Raw genomic sequence first — 11,166 nt, forward strand, 5'->3', positions numbered from 1 at the left:
ACGACTACAACAAAGCTTAAACTTGTTCTTCATAATTTAAAAAACAACACTAGCAGCCTATTTAATTTTAGAAACAGCAAAAAACATCCACCTCCCTTTCCATTTCTCATAAGGAGTCTTGAAGTTTCCATCTCCTGAGTGTGATGGATGCACTTGCTTTGATCTGCATAGCTCTTGGAAGTCCGGAACTATTGGAGAAAGGTAAAGTCTCGGGTCTGGTTCAGCATTGAGTCAGCTTCTGTATTTGGTTTTCAAATATGCATCTGAGGAAAATACTTTCTCGCATAAATATGTTGTTGAAAATGGTAACAAAACTATAGTAGCTTTTTCTGCCAGCAGGGGGTACTCCTTTCTTAAACTCAGCCAAAAGTTGATCAGTGACAGACTTCTGAAACTCCTTTTCAGTTCGTAATCCCAGGAGATCTCAATCAATTTCTCTTTGTCCTCAGTGCTCAATATCTGCATTGAGAAAGTGGATCATCAAAGGGGTTGGGAATAGTCATTATCCCCTGACGTAGCTGGAAAGTATTGCCTGAACACTGTGCAAAGTCCTTTTAGGTGTGTAGTTATATTGGTTTTAGTGTACTGATCCAACCAAACTTTATGTTCTGCCAGGAAGTCATGGTCACGGGGTTCAGGCTGCCGGCCCCCCTGCCTGGGGTCCCTAGGAACGGCTCTGTCTGCCATTACAGAATTTTTTTCTGAAAACCCCCTGATACATTTTGTGAACCCCCAAGGGTTCATGAACCCCAGTTTGGGAACCACTGGCCTAAACAGATGGAGGGCAAAGAAAGAGATGCAGAACCATTTGCAGGCACTCTTCCTACAAGAGGCCTTGTCAGTTAAGTCCTCATGTTCTATCCAGGACCCAAAGAGGCCATCTTTCACTTATTTCCAACCTGTCTTTAAGGCCTAAAAAGCCTAGCCAAGTGCCTAAATTGACACTGGTTTCTGGATCCAGGGCCAAAATAAATAAGATCCATACCTCTGTTAGAACAGAGGATCCATTCAACTCCTCTTCCCCTTCCAGTAGTTTTGAATGATCTTCATACATCTAAGGGTATCCACTCCTAACACACTCTTTCTTTCTTAAAAGGAGAAGCAGGATGAAGCTCCAGCTGTGGCAGATCCATTGTATTACTCAGGTAAGCAGGGCCAACCAGCTCTTAAGCATCCTTCTGCAGCCCTGAAATGCAAAGGTCAGTCTCTACTGGCACTGTTTTTCTCCTCCTGGTACATGCAAGTTTCATAGGCGCCGACTTCCTCTCTTCCTGGAGGGTGCTCACCTCCGACCCTGCTCCTAACCCCGCCCCTGCATCACCCTCACCACGCCCCCATTCCACCCCTTCTCCCAAGTTCCCGCCCCTGCCCCACCTCTTCGCCACCGCCTCCTCTGAGCGCGCCACGTCCACACTCCTGCCCCTCCCTCCTGGAAAGTCCTAAGTGCCACCAAACAGCTTTTGGGCGGTGGAAGCGCTGGGAGGGAGGGTGAGGAGCGGGGACACGGCACGCTCAGGGGAGGCGAGGTGGGGGGAGCTTGGCTGCCGGTGGGTGCGGAGTGCCCACTAATTTTTCCCCGTGGGTGCTCCAGCCCCAGAGCACCCATAGAGTCGGGACCTACGGCAGGTTTAATAAGTTTGTTTTGCCTATGTTAGTATTTATTTTCAGTGGCCCTGATTTTCATTTACACTAAGGCCTGTGTCCTCAGGCAGTGTGAAAGAGCCTTAAAATGTTTGTAGATGATATTTATTCTAGCACTGACTCTATGCTGCTCTAGCACTGTGAAAGGCCTTTAAAGGGACCTCATTGTAAACGAGAATTGGGCCCAGTTCAGGTTTATATGACCATCTGTGCATTGCATCTCATCTTGCATATGTATTTGCTGTCATTTGTGAAGTGCATTTGCTGACCTGGACTCTAGGCAATGCAGTGTTGCCAACTCTTGTGACTTTATCATGAATCTTGTAATATTTGATATTTTACTTAAAGCTCCAGCTCCTGGAGAAGTGAGAATCTCTGCTTTCTTTTTCTTTTTATATTTTTAAAGCATGCTTCTAGCTCCCATGATTACAGAGAAAAGCTTAAAAATGTGACAGGAGTGTACCTTGAAGGCTCAAAAAACAGAATTCAGATAACCAAAGCCTGAAAGTAATATATTTAAAAAAAAATAAAAACATGTTTAAGCCAATCATCATTTGTAGGGGTCCCAATCTATAACTCTTGAATATTTGGGATCTGCCGTAATGGCACTGATTCTGAAAGGCTCCACTGGTCTCTTAACCCAGATGTGCGTTTCTCGGTAGTGTGAACGTGCTTGACTTACTGGTAAGTAACCTTCGTTTGTCTGTTAGATTTCATTTTAAATGCTAATAACTTAATCAACATCGCTGACTTAATTGCAACTGTAGGATTGAGGCACCAAAGGGGGTGGGGGTTTTTGTTTGTTTAGGTTTTTTTGGGTTAAACTGAAGCCAAAAATGTATGTGTTTTTAGTGTAAATGCATGACAATTAGCAGGTATGCCCTGTGCAGCTGGAGGAACACCAGGATTCTGACTCCTAGAGATGGACTAGTAATTACCTCCTGTCTGTAACTATCTTCCTAGGCAAAGCATGTAATTTTACAAAGTTTGCTGTAAACTATATTTTACATTGAAAACCACAACAATGCATTACGTTTTCAGAAATGTGGTATTTTATTGAGGTCCTTTTCACGGTGTTTTCTTTTTTAGCCTTTGTTCTTTCTGGGTTCTGCTATGCAGGTTAATGTTTGCTTTGTGAGGGCTGAAATCCCTGTGGGGAATGAAAGGTTCTGGCTGTCAGTAAATGTTGTGTGGTGTTTTACACTGGAGACAGATATATTCTGTGGGAGGGTTACATGAGCAATCTTGACTCTGGACCTTGTATATTAATTGCTAGTTAATGGGCAGCATTTTTTTTTTTTTTTGGTACCCTCATGTATGATAAATTAGCATCAGTCAGTGAGTGGAAAAAGGTATGTTAAAAACAAATAAGCAGGATACTCAGTGGTTGTTCCAGGTGTGACATTTTGTCCAAATCAATTCTACTCCAATTTAGGTCAGTAGTAAAACTTGCATTAACTTCCATGTGAGCAGGAATTGGCATTACTGGGGTTTTTTCCCTGTTACAATACTGTATTTTTTTGGTTTTGTTTTGTTTGTGTCCCGTGTCCGTCCCCCGCCCCCCTCCCCCCCCATGAGCCTCTGGATCACCCATTTTCCTCTCTCTGTAATTGTCCTCCATGTCACAAGTACCTAGTGAGGAGGACTGCACACACCTCTGTCCATAGCCTATACACAAAGTTCCTTCAGTGGCTGGGGAAAGGGATGTCACTAAAGATACACGTGGCCATTCCATAATGCACTGAGCAAAATCCCTCTACTACCACCTCACTTTGCAACATCCTGGGAAACTTGAGATCTTGTACGGTACCCACACGCAGACTTCCTGTGTTGCACTGTAGCAAAACCACTGGAGTGGACTGGCCCCAAAAGTTGTTGGTTTTATATGAAATCAGCACATGATTACTATTTGAATTCATTTAGTATACTTTTATGGAATGAACTGTCAACCAGTGACACAGACCTTAACAACTAAAGTGTGGAAGAAAACAAGTGTGGTTTGTTTGTTTTGTGTTAGGGTGAGGCTGTACTGAAATCTGGCTGCTGCCATTATTAGGCTGATAGTGGAAGGAATTGCCTCATCTGAAGATTTTGAACCTGACTATGACGAAGTAAAATGGTCAAAACTTTGTGACCCACTCACACATCAGGAAAATACTGTGCTGAGAGGTGCGCATACCTATTTTCTTAAGTGACTCACCTTGCATGCCACCCATTTTTTTAAATCTTTAAAGACCAGGCAAACACATCTTATCCATTTAGTCAGATTTAATTAGTAATTATTCTGTAAATGTGTTGCCGCTGGCTTTTCCCCCCTCTAAATGAACAATTCAGAAAGAAAGAATTGCTGGAACATCACTAAGATGGGGACTTATTTTACTCTCACAGACAATAAATTTTACCATGTACTTCAATGGGAGTAGGATTGGATGCTCAGTATATTGGCTTATATTGGTATTTCAGGTAAGGTTCTAGGTAGGGGCAAACATGAGTACAAACAAAATCTGGGGATATAAAGAAGTTTGAGTTATGAGTTTACTTTCTAGGCCACGTTAAAGGAGTCTGAAAGTGTGCCCCCTCAAAATGTGCAGGCTCACCCATTTGCATGCCCAGAAACCTGCAGGTAGACCATTATGTGCATCTGTCCCCAATGAACACATGTATTTACACCCATGTGTGGCGCCAGAGAGGAGCAGGGTGGGGGTGTGTGTGAGTGTGTGTCCCAGACACCACGTTTGTCTTGCCCATTGCTCTACTTTGGCTGCCCATTCTCTTCCTCCTCCTCCTCCTCCCTGCGTGAACCCCAGATACACAGAGGAGACTGTGCAGGGTCTGGAGGGGAGATAGTACTGAAGAGGTGGCTGAACCTCCCTTCTACTTCCCATTCATGGTGGCTCACTACCTAGGTTGGCTGTTTGTCAAGCTTCACTGAAGCATTGTACTCCCTCCCTCCCAGGAGGAGTACACGATGCAGCTCATCAAACAACACTCTCTGGCTGATCAAAGAGTACAACTGAGGTACTTCACAGTGAAAACTGGAGGGTGGTGGGGAGACTCTTGAGACTCGCATGGAAAGGATGCTTCAGCCCTGCAGATGCAGGGTCCTCTAAGTTGAGGAATGGGTTTTCTGTGCCTGTAGGCCCTGCTCTTCTCTCTGCCAGTGCAGATGTGGGTTGCCAGTGGATGCTACCTCTTAACCTTTGCTCTTCTCTCCTTCCTTGTGGCGGAGAAGAAGAATAGAGGTTTGCAACCGGATCCTGCTTCTATCAGCATTAAATTCCACCTCAGAACCAGTGTTAATTCTGCCAAACTGGTAATCCTAGGGCACGCGCATGGAGCAGGTGCTCCCCAGCCTGCCTTGTCACGTTCCCTCTCCAAGCTGCTCGTCACCACAGGCTCCTAGGAAAAAAGGAGCATGCCACTGAGGCATCGTTTCTTCCCCCTGCCTTGCGTCTTGCTGCTGGGTTTTTCTGTCCCATTATTATTATTTGTACCTCTCTGGAGTACATGGTGTAAATCAGCACTTCTCAAACTGTGGATCGTGATCCCATTTTAATGGGGTTGCCAGGGCTGGCTTAGACTTGCTGGGGCTCAGGGCCCAAGCCAAAGCCCTAGGGATTCAGCCCTGGGCAGCGGGGCTCAGCTTACAGCCCCCTGGCTGGGGCTGAAGTCCTTGGCCTTTGGTTTTGACCCCTTCCCCACCTGCGGTGGTGGGGCTTTGGCTTGGACTCCTGCCACCCAGGGCGGTGGGACTCAGGAAGGCTCAGGCTTCGGTCCCCCTCCTGGGATCATGTAGTAATTTTTGTTGTCAGAGGGGGTCACAGTGTAATGAAGTTTGAAAACCCCTGGTGTAAGTACTAATTGCCTGGGCCACATTGTAATGTGATTACATACTACAAAATTAATACACACAAAAAACTTGTTGTGGAGCAGTTAAAGTTGCTACACACAAGCCACTGAACAGTACATGCTGTCTACTCCTCCACCCGAAAGCACACATTTTACCGTGACCACAGCTACTGTACAATACACATTGCAACCCTAACTTAACCCCCTTTTGCCCTTCTGGGTATGGCCCTTTACCAGATTATATTTTCCCCTCAACATGAGTCATTGTGGATACTTAACCACTGCACCAACTATGTTGAGAGACTGAAGTTTACTGAAGGGTTGTGCGCAGAATTGTAGTTCAAGTGATATCTTCATCTTTTGCAGTCACAACACAGTTGTAAAACTTCCACTCTCCTCTGGATACCAGTCTACCTGATATTTCTAACATAAGTAGGCTCTTCCTTCATCTTCCTGTTTGCTTACAATCTTCCCTACTAGCATGAGTGTTGGAAGCGAGTCACTCTGCACTTGGTGACCTGTGTTCACAAATATCTTATTTTACCTAGGGTCTCAAGTAATTGTGCTCTTTTTAAACTTCTCCTTCTCATCACCTCTTTAGCTTGATAACTAAAACTATGCGTAATTTAACTCAAATGCTGTTGAAGTCTTTTCTGTGTCATTTAAATGTCCAGCTTTCACCTCCACACAGGAGAGTTGATCATATGTAGCACTTCAGCACCATAGGGCAGATGTGCAGTTTCAGCTTTTGACAATACACAAGTCTTTGGAAATGATCCTTTTTTTTTTTTTTTTTTTTGCAAGCTGTACCTCCTCTTGATTTCTTCATCACGTCTTCTGTCTGATGCTATTAGACTCCCTAAATAGGGGAACCTATTCACTTGTTCCACCACTTGATTGTCAAAGTATAGGTGTTCCTACTTTCTGTGTCACTGTGTTTACTTATATTTCTTTGTCTTCCTAATGTTGATTGTCATTCCATGTTTCTTTCTGGTGTTGTTCACAGCAACAAGCATGGTCTGAAGTTCTTCCCTAATCAATGTGATGTAAACTAGGTCATTGGCATATGTTATGTTCTTGATATGTATGCACTGGCTGGTGTCTTGAAACTCTTTTATTATACCTTCTTCATATATATTAAATAGTTGCAGAGAGAGAATGCAATCTTGATGTACATTCTTTGTACTTTCTTGATGCTGCAGTACTCATAGAATTTGCACTGCTGCTTTGTCCCTAATCCAGTCTTTTTTATATATGATATATCTTGAGTCAATGTTATATATTCTTGAAGAATGTATCATTGTTAGCTTTTATCATAACCTACAAAGCGCGCACACAAATTTCTCTTTCCACTTGTATCACATGCTCACATAAGATCCTCAGAGTAAAGATTTCCTCCCTCATGCCTACTTCCGGGTGGAAACCAAGCTGAATTCTGCTAATTCTTACATCAACATCTTGAGACATCTGAGTGCCAACAATTTTCAATGAAACTTTGTGTGGGGCTTATAGTTTTGATGTTGTTCACATACTTTAGCAATAATAACCTTTTGTAGAGGAACAAATGTTAATGTTCTGTGTGTATATTCAATGAAAACGTTTTAGCAAGTACGTGGTGTGGTGGTGTGTTTTGTTTTTACTTGTCATTCAGGAGTTAGAGGCAGGGCTTGTAATTCAAAGTTAGCATCCCTAGGGGCCCAAGTTGAGGCTGCTGTTAAGGTCCTCTCTGCTGTAGGATAACACAAGAGGAAAAGCAGAGCTCCTGACAGAAGATTTTGTGTGTGCACAGCCTGCATCAATCATGCTTGCATAAGCCCAGTCTGCATCAATCATATCATCAATCAGGTTTGTATGCATACCACAAACTTATATTCTAATGTGAATCACTGCTAAAAATGACCCCAAAGCCTGCCTGTCTGTCTGTCTGTCTCTGTCTCTCTCTCTCTCTCTCATATAGATAAATAAAAACACCAAACCTGCCTGTTGCAACAGGCCTAATCAGGTTCCTCTTTTTTTCTTTTCAGTGTTGTGTAAAGAAACAATCCTTTCTGTCAGATAATGGTCAACAATGGAAAAGGAGGACTGCCAAAGACAAATTTCAGCCAGAATGCAAGTACATCCTTTTTAAAACTTTATGAAAAGGGCAGGGAGGGACCTACACAGAAAATTCAAAGGCCACGATAGCTAACCCTGTGTGAAATTTCACACTGGCCACCTACTTTTAGAAATGAAATGGGCATAAAATTGCTGGTAAGCATAAGACTACAACCCTAACTATGGAGTCACTGATAGCTGCCTCCGTAATATGGTTTAAAAAGCAAAACAAGTCTACCAGCCATATGTTAACTTTGGCTCAATATGTACTGTGATTAAAATATATCAGTGCCTTATGTATCAAGTTCAAGTTCCTCATTCCAACCCTCAAGGCTCTACACAACTCCACCCTCTACATACCTTCCCCCAACTCCCTAAACTCAGCACAGTTCTTTATACTGACACCTTCCTTTCTCTCCTTGGACCACCACTGATTTTTGTGCTTGCTTTTATGCTGTTCCATATGCTTGGAAACAGCCTTCCAAGTAGAGTTCACAAAGGCTTCACCTCTCCTTCTTTTTTTAAAAAATAGATGGATTCCAGCCATAAACACCACACCCTGCTCCATGTGTGCTCTGTACTGCACCCCTCTGGTGCCATTAGTCAGTAGATCTTGGGGGCAGACTTATTTGTTCAGCACATTTTACCCATTGTACACTGCTCTGTACACCTAAATCACTATGTAAACAATGGAAATAAACAGGGCCTGCTGGTACAAGCCAGTGGGGAGAGTCATTTCCTGAAGGTCTGCTTTTGCTTTGGTGTGTGCGCATATATATCCATTGTGAAAGTGTTTGATTATTCTATTTCTCATCTGAGTTTCAGCCTTGAGACTCCTCTAGCTTATACCAAGAGCAGGACAGAGCTCTGTGTGGTGCCAGAATGCAGCAGAACCTCTGTTCTGAACACCTTGGGAATGGTGATTGTTCGTAACTCTGAACAAAATATTATGGTGTTTTTTCAAAAGCTTACAACTGAACATTGCCTTAATACAGCGTTGAAACTTTACTATGCAGAAGAAAAATGCTGCTTTCTTTTTTTTTTAGTAGTTTACATTTAACACAATACTGTACTATATTTGCTTTTTATTTATTTATTTATTTTTTGTCTCTGCCGCTGCCTGTGTACTTTTCGTTCCAAATGAGATGTGTGGCTGACAGGTCAGTTTGTAACTCTGAGGTTCTACTGTATGTCTAATGCAAAGGCTGTATAAAGCCACTTTTCCCCCCGTCCCCATCTCTGCAGAAATGGCATAACTGAGACTCGAGCTCAGAGAGTGGGAGTGAGTGGTACGCGTCAACAGCATGCTCAATGTGATGGGTATACCAGATCTTACACTCCCTCTTCCCTGCCCCCCCAGAAAAGAGCAATGAAGGTGGGTCCTCCAGGGCTGCCTAGAAAGCTGCACAGAAGTAGCCAATCGGAACCCAGCAGGCTCAGATGAAAGGCACTGCAGGGTCTTAGCAGGTCAGTTCCTGGCTGGGATCAGAAAGGTGAGGAAGGGAGCTCCTATCTGGTCAAAGGGGCTTGATGAGCTGTATTTACTGTAGCTGGGGGAGACAACACCTGAAACTCTAAAGTAACAGGTGAAGATAAAGGGACTAAGTGGAAAGAGGCCCAGGGGAAAACAGCAGCAACTAATTGAAGGAAGCAGTGCTGCTGTGGATAGGGTCCATTTTTTGGGACCCTGATGAGTAGGCTGGCCTGGCTTCCCCCAGCAGCTGTTGGCAAAGTGGCCTAAGCCCTGAGCAGGGGATAAGGCTCCCTTAGCGGCCCTAGCGAAAGGCTGGTTTTAAAGGACCCAGAGAGGGGCTGTGGAGTCTTTGGGGGATGTACCGTTTGGTGAGAGTTGGCTGGAGGACTGAGGCACTGAAGACCTGTCTGGAGAGGTCAGTAACTGACAGGGGAATGGGGGTGGGGGTAGGGGCACCAGGAGTGACGAAGAAGATTGTACTACCACAACCAGCTGCTTGGGATACTCCAGGCAAGTGCCACCCTGTCACACTCCTCTTTAGAGGGAATGCTGTACATAAACTCTGCAGGGCATCTCTCTTTTTGAAGAATAAGAAGGCAGCATTGATGAGGGCCCAGGGTATATCCAACAGGTTCTCCTTAACCAGAATGGTAGTTGTAACATACGGTATAAAGCTGTTGACTGAGTTGGAGACCCCTCCCCAGAAAAAAGTGGTTAAGACATGGTCGTGTGCAGCAACTGTCCTGAGCTTTTGCCTGACTGAATCATTTTTACGTTAAGAGCTTTCAGATAACCTTTTTTTCTGAAAGTACTAAATAAATAAAACTGCCCAATTGGTTTGAAGTGAGCCTTGAATGTTGTCTTCACTTTTTTATAAATTACTTGTCTAAAATTTTCAAGCAAGAAAATTTTAGGACAACTGTATCGTGTTTAGAATGAGACTAATTTTTGCCACCCTCGATAGTTCATTAGCGAAATAAGGTGCTGTTTTGTGTATTTACACATAGGCTGCCTAGAATTATTTCACTGTGACAAAAGGTTTTTAGCAAGAAAGCAAAAATCAATTACTCAGTGAATTGCTCATTGGAACATCAAACAATAACAGGGAAAAAAGTATACTTAAGTATCATGCTGTAGATTAGGGTTAGAATTTGAGAACATACGAAAGTAGAAAGGTAATACTGCGTTGCTTTCATAACTTGCATCCATAGTCCAGTCTGTCAAGGGAATTCTTTTATATTCTTATTGGGAGACAGTGTGGTCTAATGAATACAGCAAGTGTTGTGGTCCAGCTGATCCAGAGAGGCTGAAATAGCACTTTGCAGATTGCATTTTTAAGATGGCAAAGAATCATCCCACTCCCTAGTAGTCAGGACACAACAAGCAGTGAGTGCAGAAGGCAGCGTGTGGAAGCAGTGGGAGAGTGGGCCTAAGATCACAAAATGGAGATGTCTTGGGTCTCTCCATGGTAACCCAGGGAGTTTGCCATGCAATAAATAAGTATTGCTCTGTTTTATTTTGCATTACATTTAATAGTACCGCTAGGCAATGTAGAGCACTTTAGATGGAGGAACCCAGGCAGAGAATATACTTAGCACACTGTATGCAGCAGACACATTCTAAATGTGGCAAAACTGTCAATTCCATTCGTGGTAAGAATACCCTTATCATGATGTCTGTATTTTTTCCTGTGTGTGTCACAGAAGGAAGACAATGGAATGTACCATCATAAAGGCCTCAGATGAAAGCCTGACCCAGTGAAATCAATGAAAGCTTTGCCATTGACTTCCCTGGAGCCAAGATTTCACCCCGAACTCTGTCAAATAGGCAGTTTTTTTAATGTCATTTGCAACATGCAGTGGCTGACTCCAAACACAGGTAGTGCTTTGTGAAAACTCAGGATTCCCAATTGTTGGGGCATGGGACGGAAGAGCAAAGAGATGGTTGGAAGCCCATCTCTTAAAGTTGAGCTAAGTCATTCTGATGCAGACCCTCAAGGCTGAAGTCTCGGTCAATATGTGTGTCTGATGACTGACGTTGGGGATTGAAGAGAGTATTTCTAATATTGCTAAACGCATGAGTTTCTACAGCTTAAGCTAAACCTCCAA

The sequence above is a fragment of the Chelonia mydas genome, chromosome 27 (assembly GCF_015237465.2).
Source record: "Chelonia mydas isolate rCheMyd1 chromosome 27, rCheMyd1.pri.v2, whole genome shotgun sequence".
NCBI lineage: Eukaryota > Metazoa > Chordata > Testudines > Cheloniidae > Chelonia > Chelonia mydas.